Source organism: Podarcis pityusensis, assembly GCF_964106645.2.
Source record: "Podarcis pityusensis genome assembly, chromosome: 4".
NCBI lineage: Eukaryota > Metazoa > Chordata > Lepidosauria > Squamata > Lacertidae > Podarcis > Podarcis pityusensis.
The window spans coordinates 98,192,363-98,213,871 of NC_138027.1; positions in this window are offsets into that span (position 1 = coordinate 98,192,363).

Consider the following 21,509-nt stretch of genomic DNA (forward strand, 5'->3'; position numbering starts at 1 on the left):
TTTGGAGGCCTTAATTAGGAATAAATGACACTGGGGCGGAGAAAGCTCCAGAAGCTTGATGTAGCCTACAAACACCCATTGGGGAACAGTTTGATGCCAATCATGCATCAGTGCCAGAACACCACACTCCTTCCCCACTGACCTGACTTGACCAAGGCTGCAAACCTATGCAGAAATAGAATAAGACCCACTGAACTCAATGGGACTTGCTTCTCAGCAGACATGCATAAGATTGCATTGTAAATGTCAGACCACAAACAGGGAGCAGATGCTAGCCAGGGAGCAGATGCTAGCCAGTTGCATTTAGCTCCAGGTGGCTCCAGGAAGTGACTCCTCTCCTATGCTGCTGCATTCACTTGACATGAGCACATTGTTTTAAAAGGCCACCCAGGGCTTCCAAAAATGGTACCATTGGGCTGCCCAACTGAAGCCAACTGCTTTTCTCTAAAATGAACAGAAAAAGCAACACTGCCCAGTTTTTTTCCTGTGCAACAGATGCTGTAATGTGCCAGGAGATGAATACATTATGGGCAAAGGCATGGTGTTTATTCCCCATCATAATAGCATTTGATTTTGTTCACCTGCTCTTCCTAGCTACACCTGTGGCTGGCTCATTTGACTGGAAACATGGGAGCTTGCCATGTTCACTGCAAGCTGTGCATCATGCTTCCCTGGTGTGAGATTTTCCTTTTATTCACCCTTCACATAGCTTCTGATAAACTACAGTAATTAAATTTCAGTTTAAATACAGTATTTATGGAAAGTTAAGGCTGCATTTAAAATGCTGGTGACTTAAGGGGAGAGGGGTGCTCTTAGCTCCCAGGGAATTCTAGAGTAGGTAAATTTACTATTTTTTTGCTCCTTGTGCTTTGGCTCTCCACTTCTGCACCTGGGCTGCACCTTTCCTCTCCTATCTCCATGAATTGCTCAGGGATGCATTAGGATAGATCAGGCCTTTTAGAACCAAGTTAAATGTAAAACGTATATGTGTATGTATATGTGATATTTATATTTATATTTTGCCCTTCCTCCAAGGAGCTTAGGAGCTCATGGTGTGCATGGTTTTCTCCATACCCCTTTCCACTATCCCATCAACTCTGTGAGGCAGGTAAGGTTAAAAGACAATGAACGTCACAGCTGAGCTGGAATTTGAACATGTTGACCATTGCACTGCATTAGCTCTCAAGACTTATGATTAGATCTTCTGACGCCTTTATATTTGCTCAAATGCAGTTGTAGGAGGAGGGCTGGATCAAGGTCACCATGGTGTTTAACTTTCCCCACCCCTTTTTTAGCTGAGTGGCAGAGCACAAGCTAGGCAGGCAGAATGTCCCAGGTTTGGTTCATGCCATGAACTAAAGTATCAGGTGATGTGGACAACCTCATCCTGAGACCTCAGAGAACCACTTCCAGTTAGGCTAGAGGCTTAATGCATCCTGAGCACCATGGCCTCAATTCAAACCCTCTCCCCAAATAGCTTATGTTAAGGAAATTGAAGGACATTGGACAATCTGACCACAAACCTCTTTGGGTCCCTAAGTCTTCCTCCGCTCCTTGCGCTGTTGCCAGCATGTGTTTCAGATATTGGGCATATACATTTAAAAGCACATCACCACAGTTGCTGTGGAAATGTAAACTCCAAGACCTGCTGCAAGTGAAGACAAGCAAGGCTAGTCACGGAGAGATTGGTTCTTGTTCAAGCTTGGCATGTGGATGGAAGCTGCTAGTAGCAGCCTACAAGAGTACACGCTGTGGTTGTGAGTCTTGGCTTCAGATATTTACACATGTGCAGGTGAATGCATTTTTGAATTATGGTGCTGGAGGAGACTCTTGAGAGTCCCATGGACTGCAAGAAGATCAAACCTATCCATTCTGAAGGAAATCAGCCCTGAGTGCTCACTGGAAGGACAGATCGTGAAGCTGAGGCTCCAATACTTTGGCCACCTCATGAGAAGAGAAGACTTCCTGGAAAAGACCCTGATGCTGGGAAAGATGGAGGGCACAAGGAGAAGGGGATGACAGAGGACGAGATGGTTGGATAGTGTCTTCGAAGCTACCAGCATGAGTTTGACCAAACTGCGGGAGGCAGTGGAAGACAGGAGTGCCTGGCGTGCTCTGGTCCAGGGGGTCACGAAGAGTCGGACACGAGTAAACGACTAAACAAAAACAGGTGAATGCATGGGTATGGAGTTAACTGAGTCCCTTCTATCATCATGACTTATAATAATGATAACAACAACAACAACAACAACAATTTATACTCCACCACTCAGGGCGGCTCCCAACAGAATATTATCAATAATAATGATAAAGCAATAAAACATCAAACATTAAACATTAAAAACTTCCCTAAACAGGACTCCCTTCAGATGCCTTTTAAAAGTCAGATAGTTGTTTATTTATTTGACATCTGATGGGAGGGCGTTCCACAGGGCGGGCACCACTACTGAGAAGGCCCTCTGCCTGGTTCCCTGTAACCTCACTTCTCACAGTGAGGGAACTGCCAGAAGGCCCTTGGAGCTGGACCTTAGTGTCCGGGCTGAACGATGAGGGTGGAGATGCTCCTTCAGGTATACTGGGCCAAGGTGGTTTAGGGCTCTAAAAGTCAGCACCTACACTTTGAATTGTGCTCAGAAACGTACTGGGAGCCAATGTAGGTCTTTCAGGATTGGTGTTATATGGTCTTGGTGGCCACTCTCAGTCAGCAGTCTAGCTGCTGCATTCTGGATTAATTGTGGTTTCCAGGTCACCTTCAAAGGTAGCCCCACGTAGAGCGCATTGCAGTAGTCCAAGCGGGAGATAACCAGAACATGCACTACTCTGGTGAGACAGTCTACAGGCAGGTAGGGTCTACTTAAAAGAGAGGTAGAGTTGCAAAGTATGCAGCAATGCGTGCAAAGTTCCTGCATCTAGAACCATACCTGAGACTTTGCATAACAATCCCCCCCCCCGCTAATTTGCTGTTTGCTCTATTGACCACCAATTCACTATTTTTATGTGTGTGCGCATGCATGTAAGGGGGATACATTGTCTAAAAATAGTTTTTCTATCAATATTTAAATTCTTTCTTTTTATGTGCCGTAATAAAGTATTTAGTACTTCCTTCACAACATACATTCTTCTACTAAGAAACTGTGTTCTGTACAAAAGAACCTAAACAAGCCACAGAAGGGTAACATTTTAACACCGCTTATCATGACACTCTGCATATAGTTTTACATAATCCACCTTGATAGAGCTGTTTTGGCAAGCACCTTGGCTGGAGCTTCCTTTTTATATGCATGCCACACTGCTGCTTCCTGAGCTTGCCAAATCAAAGAGTTGCAAACTTAACAGAACTACGACCTCCAGAAATTCCACTGATGTTTCTAGCAGAAGTTTAAAAGCCAGGGCTTAACAGGCAGCTGAACAATATTTACTTGGTTTGGTTTGCATTTCAAAAGCAATTGATATGACTGTATTCTATGGCCTTTTGAATGTGTTTGTGGGAGTGAGGGTTATTGTTTTGTTTTTGTTTTATTATGCATTTGCCCCCAGTCTCTTTCGTATCTCCCCCACTACTGAAATCTAGATTGCATTTTCTGCCCTTGGGAAAGGGATCTGTCTGTGTTACTCTCTTAAGCGCCATTTACACTGACGGAACTAACCTAATCGTTATTGCTATGGCACTATATTTAAAGCAGTATCAATCCTAGCTCTTTCCAGAATAACATGGGGACTGTAGCTTGTTAAAGGTACTAAGAGTTGTTTTCCCCTCACAGAGCTACCATTTCCACAGTGGTCTATCAATCAATCAATCAATCAATCAATCAAATTTGTGAGAAGGCGTGGTTGTTTAAAGTGGTATGATATTGCTTTCAATACATAATGCAGATAGGGCCTATGGCTCCTACTCCTGCTGCTAAAAAAATATAGCACTGTCTCTCATGTACAATATGGGGTGTTGTTGGACCCTGAATGGAAAAGAGATCTAAACAGTATGTTTTTAATACTGTGGATGGGCAAATGAAAAATGCAGGGAAGGAAACCAAATCTGCAGTCAAGATCCCTGTGATGGTGATAGCCAAGGAAATGAAATATGCACAAGTATAGCATATGGGTATGTATTTTCACATCATAACTTTCTTGCAGCTTTCCCTGCTCTCTTACAGGTCACACTGAGGTACTTGTGGCAACAGTGAGACTTTAAATCTATAAAGGAGAAGCACATCTTCTGATCACTCTGAGCAGGGCCCAGGTTAATACCTCCAGCATCTGTCCTGATCTCTAGTTTTAGCTAACTAATTAAACAGAGCCTTTTGGTGTACCAGGATGCATAAGCCTGGGATATGAATAAAAGAAACAAACAGCAGAGACCAGCATATGGTCGAAGGCACAGGCATCATCTATTTTTTGTTTTGCTAGCTTATTTTAACATTCATAATCAGTAAGGAAACTTTAAAAAAACAACTCCAAGCAGAAATAGAATTGTCTCATTGGACTTAAACATTTGACTGCTTGGAGAATGCGCTTTTTTTCCTTGGTATTTCTTATCTTGCAGGCAAGAATGTTTTAATAACAATGAGTAAAAAATAGAAAAAGAACACACGCTATAGAACTTAATTGTTGCATGCACAATCTGCTATGGTTAAATGGGCCCTGTGGATTTTGGGCCAAACCCAAACCAATCAGTTACGAGCTATTTTTCCTCTTCTGTTAGATGTGCTACTGCGGTATTTGCATAAATGTAACCATGCTGTCCGTCTTTTAACTTTCACTCAATTAATTATGCTCCCAGCCCCCTGCTGATGGACAAAAATGAGACTTCATCTGCAAATAGCTTCTGCAGTTTACGGCTTATTAAATGCCAAAATCTAGTTAAGACCGTTTGAGAATTCTCATGTCAAGCATTTCAACGTGCCAGTTTACCGTGCAAAACTCTTCTTTTCTTTTTTTTTTAAAGTGAAGCTACGCTGCTGAGTTAGGGCAAGATCAAGGCAGATAAGAATTTTAGCCAGAAATTGTGTGTTCAGAGTATGCTGCGCTGTCTGTGAGTGATTTAATTGGTTCGTCTAATAATGAAAAACAGGGGGAGAGACTCCCAGTTGACATGCAAGTGGTCTCTGCAAATTGAAAGCAGCTTTAGTCCACTGTATCACCTTTTATAATTTATATAAGAGGCTGTGCACCCTCTCTTATAAATAGATTAACTGCAGCCACACATATATGTACACACACTTTTCGATTGCTCTTTCTGACAAGTTTTACATTTTGCATCAAGCATCTGGCTCTTCCATTTGTCTTTACAGAGAGTGTTCTGGTTTATTTTACAGCATGCTTCTTTTTAATATTATTGTTGTCATTATTCAAAACAGAGAAGAGGGCTAGCAGCAAAGGGACAAGCAATGTCCAGCATTTTAATGCGAACAGAAAGATTCGCATTGTTAGCCTGGCCAGGTTGCTTAACTTCCCATCTACAAATTGGATACAGTTGCGAGGCTTTGGATAAACAGATGCTATGCCTGAGCTTCAGCCACCTCTAATGAATCCTTTTTTTAAAAAAAAGAGAGAGGCTGGTTTATGATGTAGGCAGACCACTTCACAAGCCAGCAACGCTAAAATACTCAGCTCTGAGTTGATTTAGTTTCATTGACCTCAGCGGAACGTAATTGGCTCAAACCCAAGATGTTGGATTTGGCTGTGCATTGGGCTGTTTCAGTCATATTCTGTTTGCTCTATTAGGGTTGTTCCACGTGATTTTTAAAAAAAATATAAACTGGACTCACAACTAGTAGTGAAGTAGATTCCATGGTGAATGGTCTTGAAAGCACTCGATGCTATGGAATTGTTTATGTTAAATGGTTAGGGTTGCCAGTGCCTGAATCAGGGACCAACAGGCCTTCTGCCAGTGTGGTGTAGTGGTTAAGAGCGGCGGACTCGTAATCTGGTGAACTGGGTTCGCTTCCCTGCTCCTCCACATGCAGCTGCTGGGTGACCTTGGGCCAGTCACACTTCTCTGAAGTCTCTCAGCCCCACTCACCTCACAGAGTGTTTGTTGTGGGGGAGGAAGGGAAAGGAGATTGTTAGCCGCTTTGAGACTCCTTTGGGTAGCGATAAAGTGGGATATCAAATCCAAACTCTTCTTCTTCTTCCATCATAATTTGGATGGAGGCACTATCAAAATGGATGACACACCAATTGTGGAAAATAGGAGAGGAAGACACATCACTTTACCCTGGCCTTTGACACCTGATATAGATAGGAATAGACAGTGTGTGGTTTTTTTTCCTGGGGGTACGCATACCCCTAAATGTTTTGTGAATCTAAGTTTGGTCTCATTGAGGGGCAGTATTTCAATATGAGTAGAAAAATAAGAGCACCCCTAAACATTTTTATTTTTTTTAAGAAAAATGCACTGGAAATAGATACATGTTTAGGACCCACCCTGTTCTTCTGATTTTAAATTGTTTTAACTGATTTTAATAGGGGATTTTCATGTTCTTGTAACCTGCCTTGGGACCTTATGGTAAAGGGCAGGTCAGATTTTTTTAAATTGCCATCATCATCAAAGAGTTCAATTAATTTTTACTCAGAGTAGAACCATTAAAATTATGGACCTTACTTCAGCATGTTCATTACTATCTACTCTGAGTAAAACTTAGTAGACTGCTGCCCAATAACAATATCAACAGTGAGCTGTGATAGCCAAATGGAACATCCTTGTACAGGCAGTATTGCTCTGAATAACGACTACTCTGGTGACAAATTATAAGGACTATGATTTTGAGAAGCATCTGGTGGGCTTCCATCAGAAACAGAATGTTGCATTTTATGGCCCCTTGGCCTGATGGATTGGTAAAGGTATTGTGGTTGCTCATCTTTTTTTCTTTTACTTTTAAGCAGGGTAGTTATAGGAGGAGCAGGCAGCCTACAACTCAATTGAAAACAAATGGGAAATGGGGAAAAAAATTGGGTCAAACAGTTCTTCTGATAATGAATGTACTAATGTGGAAGGGAAGAGGTTACTCTACTCCTCCCCCCCCACTTGCTGACAGATCATTTTGGTTATTGTGACATTTTGTGTCATGTTTGCTGTCTCATGTTCTAAGCCAATGTGACGGTGCTGAACTTGACATGATGATTTGAGACAGGAATGTCAAGAATTTAAGATAGAGAAATGCAACCCCACAGCTCATCTTGTTGTAATTACCAATTCTCATTACAGTTGTCCCCAAGTTTATCCTTTGTACAATGATTTATTGTACATTCTAGTTTTGTTTGATACTAAATTACGTTATATATGTCTCTAAAACATAACGATGTACACTAGCATCCACAATTGTGACAACACTGAAGATTTTGAAACAGAAAATTCATTTTGCCTACTCTCTTACTCGATGTCCATGAAAAATATTCCAGGGAGAATATTATTGATGCACTTACACATAAGAACACAGCAATTCTGGATAAGTCAGGAACTGCTTATCATCGCCACCTACAAAAAGATGCTTAGAAGTACTTTGAAGAACATTGACTTGAGGTAGTCGGCTAGTAAGGAAGTACAACTGGTTGCACCTGTGGTTGTTTCTCAAATTCTAAACTCAAAGTAACTGTGTATTGGAAATATATGGAAGACCATTGTGATATTGAGGAATTAGTATGTTTTGATGCACTTCCTCCTTCTGTGCTCAGTCTACCTGAATCTCTTACTTGTCAGTCATGTTTCTTCTTCTGTTGCTCTGTCTATCTATCTATCTATCTATCTATCTATCATCTATCTATCTATCTATCTATCTATCATCTATCTATCTATCTATCTATCTATCTATCATCATCATCATCATCATCATCTATCTATCTTCTATCTATTATCTATCTATCTATCTCCCCCCCCCTGCTGAGTTAACTATGTATCAGTCTATGCCAGTATATGCTGGGAGTCTGTTATTTACCTCGAAATAGTCCTTGGTGAAATCTCAAGGCCAGCCACCTGTTTCAGGAGTATCTGGGATGGCAACACAGTTATCTATATTGACTGACCACCACAGCCTGGTACAGCATGGGATCTGTACAATAATATAAACATGTTGTATAACCAACACTGCAGGTGATTCAGTCTACTGTGTAAGCATAATTTAGTGAAATGCAGTATGGTCTCAGGGACTAAGAAAAAGTGGTGGGCCTTCCAATCTCGTCCACTATTAATGATCTTCTGACTGAGGATCCCTTGCTTTCCTTCAAAGAACCTGGAAAGCTGACCAAAAACCACTGTATAAAAATAATACTCTCGTTTTTTGAAAAGGAGAAACAAAAATTTAAGAAGAATTAAATCGCGGTTCAGTGCGACTTAGTTCCTTATGAGTGTTCTTAAGATACAGGGCTAGTACATAGGCCAATCTCAGTGTTTACAAGATGTTGAATCAGTGAGATGCAAAATAGCCTGATTTGGACATAATGTTAAACATCTAGCATTATGTGAACAAGCTTGCTTGAGCGCTCCCTCTCCCCTCCTCTGGTATGGCTGCAAAGAAGTGACTGCGGAAGCATTCACTTTCTAGTTTAAACTAAACAGAGTTTATTTGGAAGAAGAAGAGTTTGGATTTGATATCCCTCCTTTCACTCCCCTTCAGGAGTCTCAAAGTGGCTAACATTCTCCTTTCCCTTCCTCCCCCACAACAAACACTCTGTGAGGTGAGTGAGGCTGAGAGACTTCAGAGAAGTGTGACTAGCCCAAGGTCACCCAGCAGCTGCATGTGGAGGAGTGGGGAAGCGAACCCAGTTCACCAGATTACGAGACTACCGCTCTTAACACACTACACCACGATGCTGGCATTGCCCAATATTGATGCTGGCATTTTCTACACATTGGCAGGAAAGCCAAGAGGTTGTCATGCCTGACCGGCAGCAGGAGGGAGAGACAAGCACCAGACACATTAGCCTCCCAGGAGCAGTGGGAACCAGCACTGTTGATAAGATTACAGGATCCAAAACATACATGAATTAGGCCTCTGGCAAGGGTAGCCTACAAGGAGGGGCACTGCCGTGCACTTGGCCTCTTGTCAGCTGCATTGTTGCACATATTGGCTGGGGCGAGGCAGCAGCAAGATTTGCAAGGTGCAGCAGAGGAGTGCACTGACCTCCTCACTACCGCCCCCTCTTCATAAACACAGTGATGCCACAGATGGAAAGCCAGCCAGATGTGTGGTCCTACCCCTCCCTGTCACTTAGGCCTGGCCTCTGGTCTCTAGACTGCTTAGAAGAACTGACGTCAGATCCCTGGACCGCAAGGGCTCATGCACCATGAATATACATACTGCCACATCTGGCTGTAAATACAAACCAGGCAGCCAAAAATATAAAGAACTCTTAACAAAAGGACCTAAGTCACTAAATGACAATAATAGCATCTCCAGTTCTTCAAAACAGCCAAGGCCTTTTGTGGGGAGAGGAGGATAAGGGGTCCCATGCTACAAGTTGGAGAAATTATGCTTCAGCACTGGCAGAAGAAGAAACCATTTTGCAGCTTGACAGCACAGAAATAAAAGAGTATATTGAAATACATTACAAGTGCCAGTCTCTATCCCCACTTCTTTTTCTTCTTCTTTTATTTGCAAATGACTATAGTATAGATTACCTAAGGAGAACCTGGGTAATAAACAGTGTCATCCTTCAAGGTTCAAAACACAGATTACTCCATTAAAAAAAAAATTGCTTTGTATATCCCTTGAACCACAAGAAAAGTGCAATTCATAAAACCTTACAGCTTGTTTACTCAACATACAGTGGATAAATATAGGCATACAAATAAAATAGCAGCATCTTTTAGTGGCTTGACCATCTAGCTTTTTTGATGAACAATAAATAGCAACCCAAACCATTAATGCAGAAATCAGCCTTTTTGTCTGACCTTAACAATATTTACTCAGAACTAAGTTCCATGGATTTTGGTGTGATCCACAGACACATAATTAGGTATAGTCATATAAATGAAGCTCTACTGCTTCCAGTTGGGGAGAAGTGTGCATGTAAAGAAAGCACAGCTCTGGAATGACAGCTGGGGTAAAGGATCTGGAGCAGAGGTGGGTTCCTGGGTTGGGACCAGTATTAAAGACCCATAACTATTTCTGCAATGGAGGCAGTGAGAGATTTTACTTTCTTGGGCTCCATGATCACTGCAGATGGAGACAGCAGCCACAAAATTAAGAGATGCCTGCTTCTTGGGAGAAAAGCAATGACAAATCTAGACAGCATCTTAAAAAGTAGACACAACACCTTGCCAATAAAGGTCCGTATAGTAAAAGCTATGGTTTTCACAGTAGTGATGTATGGAAGTGAAAGCTGGACCATAAAGAAGGCTGATTGCCGAAGAATGGATGCTTTTGAATTATGGTGCTGGAGGAGACTCTTGAGAGTCCCATGGACTGCAAGAAGATTAAACCTATCCATTCTTAAGGAAATCAGCCCTGAGTGCTCACTGGAAGGACAGATCATGAAGCTGAGGCTCCAATACTTTGGCCACCTCATGAGAAGAGAAGACTCCCTGGAAAAGACCCTGATGTTGGGAAAGATGGAGGGCACAAGGAGAAGGGGACGACAGAGGGCGAGATGGTGGGACAGTGTTCGCGAAGCTACCAGCATGAGTTTGACCAAACAGCAGGAGGCAGTGGAAGACAGGAGTGCCTGGCGTGCTCTGGTCCACGGGGTCACGAAGAGTCGGACACGACTAAACAACTAAACAACAACAACAACAAAACTATTTCTGCAGCAGGGTCCTAGCAAGTTCTTCCATGCCTCCAGTATCTTTGAGCCACCCAATCAGCACAAAAAATGAGGTTTTTGGATAAGTCTTTTCACTCTTTATGCTGATTGGAGTCAATCAGAGTGAAAGGAGATTAGTTAGCCATTGAGGTTTGACTCGTAGGGTCACTCTGGAGAAGATGTGTAGGAAGAACACCTATCATGGGTTATGACCTGTCTCACCTCAGGTGGTCCTGAAATGCAACAAGGCCAGCTAATTTGGAAGGTAGTTGTAAAGTACCTATCTCAAAACATTCATTAATGGTTTCAGAAATAGATGGGGAACCAGAGCTGTTATTTTAAGATTAACAATTGTAACCAATTAGCATTCTAGCTACCATATTTCATCCTAATTGAAGTTTCTGAGCAATCATCAATGGCAGCACCAGAGTAGTCCAAGGAAGGAACTGAATGAAGTTTTACTCTGAGTTGAAAATAATAAAGTTCAGCCCGTTAATTTCATTAGGTCTACTCTGAGTAAAACATAAAACTGTCTCAGTTTTTTGTTTCTCAGATTTAATTTGTGAATCACTTCCCATGAAAACTCCTAAAGCAAATTTACAAAAGTAAGATATATAGGAATGTGGTTTCAGTCCTAAAAACTGGTGTAAAAATATCCACTTAGAAGGTTTGTTGAAAGAGGAATAGGTATCAGGAAGACAGTAAAGATGGCACCTGTCCTATATGTAATGGGAGAGACAGCATAAATAACTGTGACTGGCTTATCTCTGTCTAAAACAGTCTGCAGCCATAGCTGTTGAAAGTTTCTGTGTGAGACCATAGCTACAGGCCTACCTAGAGAGGACAGCCAGCCTGGTCTTTTAGAGTAAGTACAACCCCATCCAAAATACACTAAAGACAATATCCTATTTCAGGTGAAACACCCGCCAACAGTGTTAGTACAAACAACTACGATCTCTTTCTTGTCAGTATTGCTCCTCGTCTAGTGCATAACCAATCTCAAGCATGAGTTCAATAGCAACATTTGGAGGTCCACAGGTCTGCCACCCTTTACATAAAGCATGACTGTGGGCTCCAGCATTTGGAGTGACATTTATTTTCAGCTTAATTATCTCAGCCGAGTAAGAATTGACTACTTACTTACCTGACTTGCAGCACAATCCAAACCATGTCTGCTCAGAAGTACGTCCTAGTGAATTCAATGGGTCTTACTCCCAAGGAAATGGGGTTAGGACGGCAGTGTGAGTGGTGAAAGTTTGACAGCAAAATCCAAGCTGTTTGTTCCTTGGTTTAAGAACATTTTAAGGTAATGTTAACTATTTTAATTAGCCAAAAGTAATAGCTCTGTGCTGAAGACATAGGCTGCCCTCGTTCGACTCACTTTCATCAAAAATTGTAGTTATTCAAAAACACATAATTAGCTTTTTTTTAATCTTATCATTTTCAGAGGCACACCACAGTAATTGGCTTTCTTTCCTATCCTTTTTAGTCAGAAGTTTGCTAAAGGATCAATGGAAAATACATTTTTCTCTTCTGTGGCATCAATTACTGTGACCCTGGGTGCAAATTTATTGATTTTTCTTATTAGAACATTATCACTAGTTATTCACAGCGTGATGTTTATTAATTAGTAAGGAAAATAAAGATTCAGTTCTGACATTATCTCCTTTTAAGTTTTCTACGATTCACATGCTCCTAGTACCATTCCACCTTCTTTATTAAGGTGGCATGCAACTATTTTTCATGCTCCCCCCCCCCTTTGGGTTTTTCATCTTGAAATAAGTTTAGCCATGATTCCTCCTACTAAGCATACAAACATGTTTATATTTATGCCATTGAAAATCCTAACTTTGACCAGCAGTCAAACATTTAACCAACAGCTATAAAAGCCCTACCAAATAGAATTTGCAGAATGAATCTTGTTGAAGATATTCATCATTAGCTATGGATATGATTATGGAGATTAAATGATGGTGATGTTTAAGGGAACATGGAGAATACTTTCTGAGCTAAAGACAGAGGTTTATAAATCTCTTCTTCCTCTGTACTCAAATTCTTATCAAAAATATTTTGGCTTTCCAAAAGATTCTTCACGTTTCATTTTAGAAGCAACCCTGTTTTATTCTGATCTCCAGTCTGGCTGAAATCTGATGGCATCCTAGGAATATGCAGAACAAAGCAAAACTTCTTTTGGCTTCCTTGAAATTCGCTTTCAATTTTAATTTTGGACAAAATGTTGGTGATCAATCTAAGAAAAAAAATCAATATGGCTGTTAGCAATTAGGTAACCCGTTGTAATGTAAGATCGAATCCAAATGTAGTGTCTAATTCAAATATAGCTCTCAGTGTCGGTTTCCTGTAAGAGCTTTCCAGATCACATGGTGACTACCTATTCATTGGCCAACCACAGAGAAGTGCAGAGTTAGTGAAGCTCTTTACCATGCTCATCCAAATTACATAAAAATCAGTTAAGATGTTTGAGTAGTCACATAATGTTGATTAAAGAATTTTAGGCTGCAATTCTATACTCACCTTGGAGTAAGTCGCAATGGGCAGAACCAAGTTCTAAAGGAGGTGGAACAATGAATACAATTTATACCTTTGTATAACATGGTACTTTCTAGCCACGCAAAAGTAAGAAGTTTCTACACGTACAGTGGTACCTCGGGTTACATACGCTTCAGGTTACATACGCTTCAGGTTACACACTCCGCTAACCCAGAAACAGTGCTTCAGGATAAGAACAGAAATTGGGTTCTGGCGGTGTGGCAGCAGCAGGAGGCCCCATTAGCTAAAGTGGTGCTTCAGGTTAAGAACAGTTTCAGGTTAAGTACGGACCTCCGGAACGAATTAAGTACTGAACCCGAGGTACCACTGTACTGTACACTTTCATTACATCCTGGCAAATAAGAGGCATTATCACAACTCAATGTTAGAATCCAGCTAGAGTTATTACATGCCTAAAAGCCACAGAATACCAGGATCTGATGGACTGACATCCCAGTCTCAAAAATATTGTGTAGGGTTATTGAACTGATTTTTTTAAAGTGAGGCTCAAATTGTCATTATACCTAAACCAAATGGAAAGATCTGATACACATTGACACTTGAAGACCTCTTTCTCCCATGCAAAATGTTTTCACTACTGCACTTTTGAAATGTCTAATTACATAATCCTTTGCTTGTCTTGGACTTACTCCCAAGTATGTGGGAATACAACTGCAAACAGAGTGTTCTTATTTCAGGTGCTATCCTATCAGAGAATACATATTTTATTCCTAGGGAAACAATATTTGTTCAGTATCTCCAAAGTTTTCAATATAGTGCATCACAGATTTGGGGTTTTTAAAAATTGGAACATCACCTGCTCAACTCTCTTCTGAAATTTATAAAGCTTTTGATTGTTTTGAGTGGCCATTCTAAAGAACATTTTCTATAATGTTATGGAACATTTCAAGACTAATAGCAGGCATCTATGTATCTCATACCATGAGAATCCTAACAAATGTGGTCCCTTTTACAGATATTTTTGTTGCGGAGGTGGGAACTCAATTCTTCTCACCGCTTTTTGTCATTGTACAGGGACCATGGGACATAACCATCTTTACATTCAAGGGTTAGAGTCAAGCAACAGCAAATCAGACTGACACATTGTAAACAATGTATTTTTTTTTACACCCCCCCCTCCATGTCTTGTCCTAGTTTCTGGATTTCAAGTAAGAGTGTGCCCAAAATAAACAATTAAATAAAACAAGTTCGGAAGACAATGGTACTTTGGATAAGGACCTCTTCAGTTTAGAGCTGTGGGTAGGTAGACATGGTGCTTTGATTTGGATCCAACATGAAGCCTCCTATCAGTTCATTTCCCAAAACTTCTAACTAATGCTCAAGTCAGTGAGAAACAACAAGAAGACACACACACACACACACACACACACACACACACAGGACATGTGGAATTTGGTTTCAGGAAATGATTGAGACAACACTAAAATCTTACACAAATTAGGAGCATTAACAAAATCAGAATGAGAGCAAACGAATTAAGCAGCTGTGATGTAACTACAGGTGTAATAGTCATTAAAATTAATGGGAGATTTGCTTTGGACTTAGACAGGGACTGTACCCAAAGCATCCTGGTAAACTAGCACATTATGTCCTTGCTTGGGAAAAAGTGCTTAGAAATAATTGAATGATTGATTTATCATTTAATAGGCAAGTTATTTCCACTTTCCATCTCCCTGAACTCTCTTCATTTCCAAACCTGATTTGCTTGAATTGTTCTGAGTTGCCTCTCTCTTTCATAGTTTCTTTGCCGCTTCCTCCACTTATTTAAACAGCTCCTTTGGCTTTGCAACAAACCAAAGCAAATGCTTAAAGTAGATGCTGCACACGCCCTCAGAGGGAAATAACATGGGGAAGAACGACAATAACGGCAGCACAAAGGAGAGAAAAACATTTTATGAATACATGTAAGAGGTTTCCTCTTGCCAAGTAAATTTCACAATATTTAAATGTGCCTTTCAGCATCAGCAGTAGACTAATTCCATTATCATAATTTATTAACCACCTCTTTTGTTCTATGTAGTAATACATTGTGTTTCCATGCTGTGTATTTTTTTCCCTGTGACCTAATTTGCTTAAAAGGAAACTCTTATAACTCCCTTGTTGTAATGAATGAAATGTTAATGAAGAACTACAGAGAAATCCCCTTTGCATTAGTTCCTTATTCCCAGGAACATCATCATAAATTTGTTTGCCTGGTTCTGACAATAGTAGCGATGTTCAAACAGTGGCGAAGCCTCGTAACACTAAGTGGTTCTGATGGGAAAGTTAAAGATATTCAAGGCACTGTCATCAGGGATGGACTATGGGAAGTTATCGTTTCGAAGAAGAACTTGATGTGCTTGGCGTCTTTCCAATTTTTTGTATCATCTGCATTGATAACAACAGCGTAAGATGCCTTTTCAGAAAATGTAAATTGTAGGAGAAGCATACAGGAAGGTTGTCCTCTACCCACCAACCCCACAGTCACCATAGCAGCAAATGGAAGTTCAACGACTAGTCCACACACCCTCCGAATATTCGTGGTACAATGTCACTGATTTTGGAGCAAGATGTACAGGGAGGAGTACGAAATTTAATGAAACTGAACGTTTCTGTGGGCTGTATAACTGGTGGAGAACTGGGGCACTTGAAGACTCCTTTGTGATATGAGTAATTGCTGACACCTGTGAACTGAGGCTGTTTGCTACACAAACATCCATCTATTAAATGATGGTGTACTGTTTAAATAATGCAGCATTCCCCAAGAAACAAATCATGCTTCAATTACAGGGCACATTCCAACTATGCTACGAATGTTTACGCAGAACTTGGAAAAAGTAAATGGACGTCAATTCCCCAAGGGTAGCTCTGTCTCTTGCAGTAAAACAAGCAAGCCTAGATGGAATTAATAACACCTAAATTCATTGCTTTCAGTGGGCTTAGTTGTGCCTCATTCATCATAGGATTGGATGGAGAGTTTTGGTGGCTTCTTAAAGGATAACAAATTTATTGTGGACACGGGTGGCGCTGTGGGTTAAACCACAGAGCCTAGGACTTGCCGATTGGAAGGTCGGCGGTTCGAATCCCCGTGACGGGGTGAGCTCCCGTTGCTCGGTCCCTGCTCCTGCCCACCTAGCAGTTTGAAAGCACGTCAAAGTGCAAGTAGATAAATAGGTACCGCTCCGGCGGGAGGGTAAACGGCATTTCCGTGCACTGCTCTGATTCGCCAGAAGCGGCTTAGTCATGCTGGCCACATGACCCGGAAGCTGTACGCTGGCTCCTTCGGCCAATAAAGCGAGATGAGTGCCGCAACCCCAGAATCGGTCATGACTGGACCTAATGGTTTACCTTTACCTTTTAACCCTTTGTAGGCAAGACCCTCCCTGCTCCCCTCTCCACCCCATCCTAGATGTCTGTCTCAAAATAGTTCCTCTTGCAGTTGCACCCTCATGTCACACTTTATACCATTTTAACAAATGGGCAATTTTAATGTGAATATCAACAGTTGCTAAGCACTGGGCATACCTGTACATTTCATAGTTGTGAAGTTGTGCCTCATTCAGCTAATACAACATCTTTTGTGATAACTTGCTTACTGTTTCCGTCTCCCACTTGTTTTTTTTAGTTGCTGATTTATTTCTTCATACGTTTATCAGTTAACAAGAAGATGAATGATGCACATTCTGCAGGTTGAAAATCTTAAATGAATTGTTAAAGATGATCTACTCTTTAAAAAGTGATAACTTTTCACAGGCTTTCTCCAGATATTAGTTTAACCTTGATGCATATGCTGAGCTGGAGGCGAAAGGAAGAAAGCGCCCCTATTAAATGGCTCTTATTAATCAGCTTTAAATCTAATGAATAATATTTTACAACCTCTCTGACATATGGTAAAGGCTACAGCAAGTGTGGCATAATGGTTTTACTTAATAAACACCTGATTAGCATTGTTTAACAGGTTGGGATTGCATGAAAACAGTAAAATGTCCCCTTTCTGTCTAGTTAATTCCTCATTAGCAGACTTGGATGCGGTGTGTTTGACAGACTGGGTACCAGCCTTGACACAAGGTGACCTCTTGCCTAGGCCTGTTCATCACCTTCACTATGTCATAAAATGAATCAGTATAAATGTCAATATAAATATGCCATCCCAGGTCTAAAAAAAAGAGGAAGAAGAATTAGAATGCTTCACATATCAGAAAGGTTAATCTTTTCATCATTATCCACACGGAGAAATTATATTGCAAATTGGCAAAAATCTAAGAGGACTAATATCATGAATTGTTAGGGAGGATAACTGGGCTGGAACTAGAGTTGTGCCAAATTTTTATCTACAAACATTTTCAAAGTTGAAGCGTGGCTGTCATGGCTATGAAATACTCTCCCACCTGAACAGTAATTTATTTTTTGGCTGTTATTTGAATCTCTTTTCTCAACCCCCACTGTTTCTGCTTTGTAGATATTTCGCTGCCACTCTGTTAGTATTCCCACCCCCCAGGTGATCACAACCAATCAGAGATTGTGCAGGACAACATGATAGCACCATACTGCCACAAAGTCAGCCATATCTCTATTTCTCTATACACCTGCAGGTGTGGCAGCAGATGTGCTGGTCCTTTGTCTTGCCTCAGCGATGGAGTGGAGAAGAACCAAGAGACTGAAGCTTATTCTAGATAAGACAGAGGCACTGTTAGTGGGTTGTTCCCTAGACCAGATGGATGGGAGACTGCCTGCTCTTGAGAGGGTTACACTCCCTCTAAAGGAGCAGGTTCATCTGGACCCATTGTTGTCGCTTGAGGCTAGGTGGCCATGGTGGCAATGGGTGCCTTCTGTTAGCTTTGGCTGGTGTTCAGGTTATGCCCCTGTCTGGACTGGGATAGCCTAACTTTTGTGGCCCATGATCTGGTAACCTCTAGCTTAGATTACTAAAAAGAGACTAAAAGCTAACGAACGACATATTGCGGAATGCAGAGCTCAAAGGAGACACAGTCTCTCATCGCCATCTCCTGGGTTAGATTACTGCAAAGCATCATACACGGGGCTGCCTCTGAAGAAGAATCGTGAACTTCAGCTGGTGCAAAATTAGATGGCCAGGTTGCTCACCAAGGCAAGGTGAGTTGAGCATATAGCATCAATCCTGGCCTGACTGCGCTGCCTACCAATTAGTTTCTGGGCCCATTTCAAAGCGCTGGTGCTGACCTACAAAACCTTACCCTGATCAGGAAGCCGATACCTTCAGGACCACCTCTTCCCACTTGAACTGAGCTGGACCATGCACTTGTCATCCCTCCTACCTGGGAAGTTCAGAGGGTGACAAAATGGGAATGGGCCTTTTCTGTTGTGGCTCCCTGTTTGTAGAATGTTCTCCCCAGAGAGACTCACTTGGCACCACATAGCGCCAGGTGAAAATATTCTCTTTACCCAGGCCTTTTAAAAGTGTGTGTATGTGTGTGGGAGGACTGTTATGATTTTTTTTCTGTGACTGATTTATTATGTATATTATGTGGAAAAAAAATTATGTTTACACCACCCTGGGATCTTTAGATAAAGGGTTGTATATACATTGAATTAATAAAATAATAATAATAATAATAATAATAATAATAATAATAATAATAAATCTTATTTTGTGAAAGTATCAGTGTTTTGCCCTCCCTCTGAATGAATTGGGGGGATGCTCTCTGCCTGACCATACTATGCTTTCAAGGTCCCTTGAAGAATTCCCCACTTTTTTTTGAGGATTCCAACATTTGGAACCAACCCTAGTTGCTTAAGAAAAGAATGACCTAAAGCAGGGATGGTGATTTTCTACTCAGTCTCCCATGAGTCCCAACCAGCATGGCCAAACATCAAGGATGACAGGACTACTTGTCCAACACCATTGAAGGCCTGACAGGTTTCTTATCCCTGATGTAAGCGGAAGCATCTCTTTCCGTTTTGCTCCATGCATTACTCCAAGCATGGAAATTTTCATTGGAGACTTTGCTTGATCCATTTGGAGCTGAAGGGTGCTGTTTGCAATTTACTATTTACAAAAGTACAGATGGAAAGCAGGCATGTATGCTGGCAGAATTAGTTCTAAAGCAGCATCACCTTCCAAGAGTAACAGCCGCTCCCTACAGATCTGCTTCTTACCAGCCAAATGCCAAAAAACAAACCAACGTCTTATCTCCTCTTTCTTTGATGAGGCTTCATTTGGAATATTATGGACAGTTCTGGTCACCCTGTCTTAAAACTAGCGTGCAGAAAAGGACAATCAAAGGGATCCAGGAGTTGGAGCACTTTCTATATGATGAAAGGCTGAAGAATTTGGGATCCCCCCCCCCAATTTATTTTAGAAAAAGAAAAGTTAACTAAGAGAAATGCGATAGAAGTTTCGAAAATTATGTATGGCTTTGGGAAGTGGATACAGTCATGCTTATTTCCTATCATGACATCAGGACTGGATATAGATTCTCAAAAGGCAAGAGAAAACATATGATTGATTTATACAAATTTGCTGGTACAAGATGTGGTGTTTGTCGCTGCTTTAGATGGCTTTCAAAGGAGATTCATGGAGGGTGCATGAAGAAATAGCAACGGGCAAACTAACCCCATCATAATTTGCTTGCCAAGTTCTGAATCCAACATTATAAACTCCAATGAAAATTCTGTTGTGGTGAGATTTTGATGCATCTTCTATTTTAAGCTTACAGTAATATGAGATGGTCGAAAGAGCTTTCTAACCATTCCCCCCTGCCACTTTCATCTAACTTCCTTAAAGGTAAAACAAAAGCTGGGAAACTAGGAAGTGCAGCTTCTGCCACGAACTTTTAAAATAGTGTGGAAGTAGTGTTATGTGATCATGTTTCCAAGGGGTGTATGAGGTAAAAATGGTGGTTCTCATGGGCCCAGTGAGATTGGCTACTGCCTTAATGCCCTTTCAATGGGCTTCATGGAAGCAACTTGCTGACCCCTGTAGGAATAATAATAATAATAATAATAATAATAATAATTTTATTATTTATACCCCACCCTTCCTGGTTTAAAAACCGGGCTGAGGGCAGTTAACAGCAAATATAAAACATTGATTAAAATGTGACTTAAAAACAGCATAAAATACAACATAAAATGCAGCATCAATATCAATAAAATAAAATTCTAAAATTCAGGGGTCTTTTTTTTGGGGGGGGAGGGACCCCAGTCAGTAGGCATCAAATGATCACCAGGGCTAACTGGCCAAGTTGGTCCTACTAGGGCCAGCAAGGAGACCAGGGAAGAATTTAAATGTGTGGTCCCAGAAAGGGTTTCTTCATAGAAGAGGAAAGGGAAAAGGGAACAGAGGATCAGGCTAATTCAAATTGAAGGCCAGGCGGAATAGCTCTGTCTTACAGGCCCTGTGGAAGGAGATCAAAATCAAGATCAAGAATAGGATGCTGAATATTCTTATGCCGTACTTGTTTATCTCTATAGCTTGTGAGTTCATTCCTTTTTTTCTCCTTCTGGATGATTTTTTTAAAATAAAAAAAAACATATATGGTTCCTTTTTATGGGCATTTTTTATTTTAAACAAATAAAGAACATTATTTTTATTTCAAATTATTTCAAATTAGTGGACTATAGATTATATCAGGGTTTTCCAACTGCTAGGAATTGGGCTGGTTCCAACCCCTGAAGCTGTTTATCAGATGCCTGGCAAGCTTACCGGATTTCTAATTGAGGTGTGCTAAAATGTTTGCTCAAAGTTTCACTCAAAAACAGGTGTTAGATTTCTCTTTTGGATTTTGTATGTACAGCCATAAGCATGTGGAAGACATATTGCTCCATTACTCTGAAGTATTTGTTGCTAGATTGGCAATGAGGATTCTGTTAGTGTAGAAAAGTGTATTTTCGGCCTCAGGTCCAAGGGCAGTGAGGTCAAGCATCTGCCTTCACCCCAGCGCTGGGAAAAGGTTGACTCTGCACCCGACAGCCCCATCATTCTAATTCTGCACAGAAAACAGTAGCAACATGGAAAAATTATTGGTTTGCATGTTGTGTCTCTTATAGGTGAAAGAGGTCTGTTGTAGGTGGTTAGCCCAAAGGTGCCAAAATCCTAGAGCTGGCACTTCCCAAATCACTGTCATCTCTTTATTATAGAATGACCGCTCCTCACATCAAATGGGGGGCACCTTTTGTGTGGTGGTGCGCAGCCCCCCGGATCCCAGTGTGACTCCTGGTAGTTCAGGCTGGCTTCATCCTCCCCA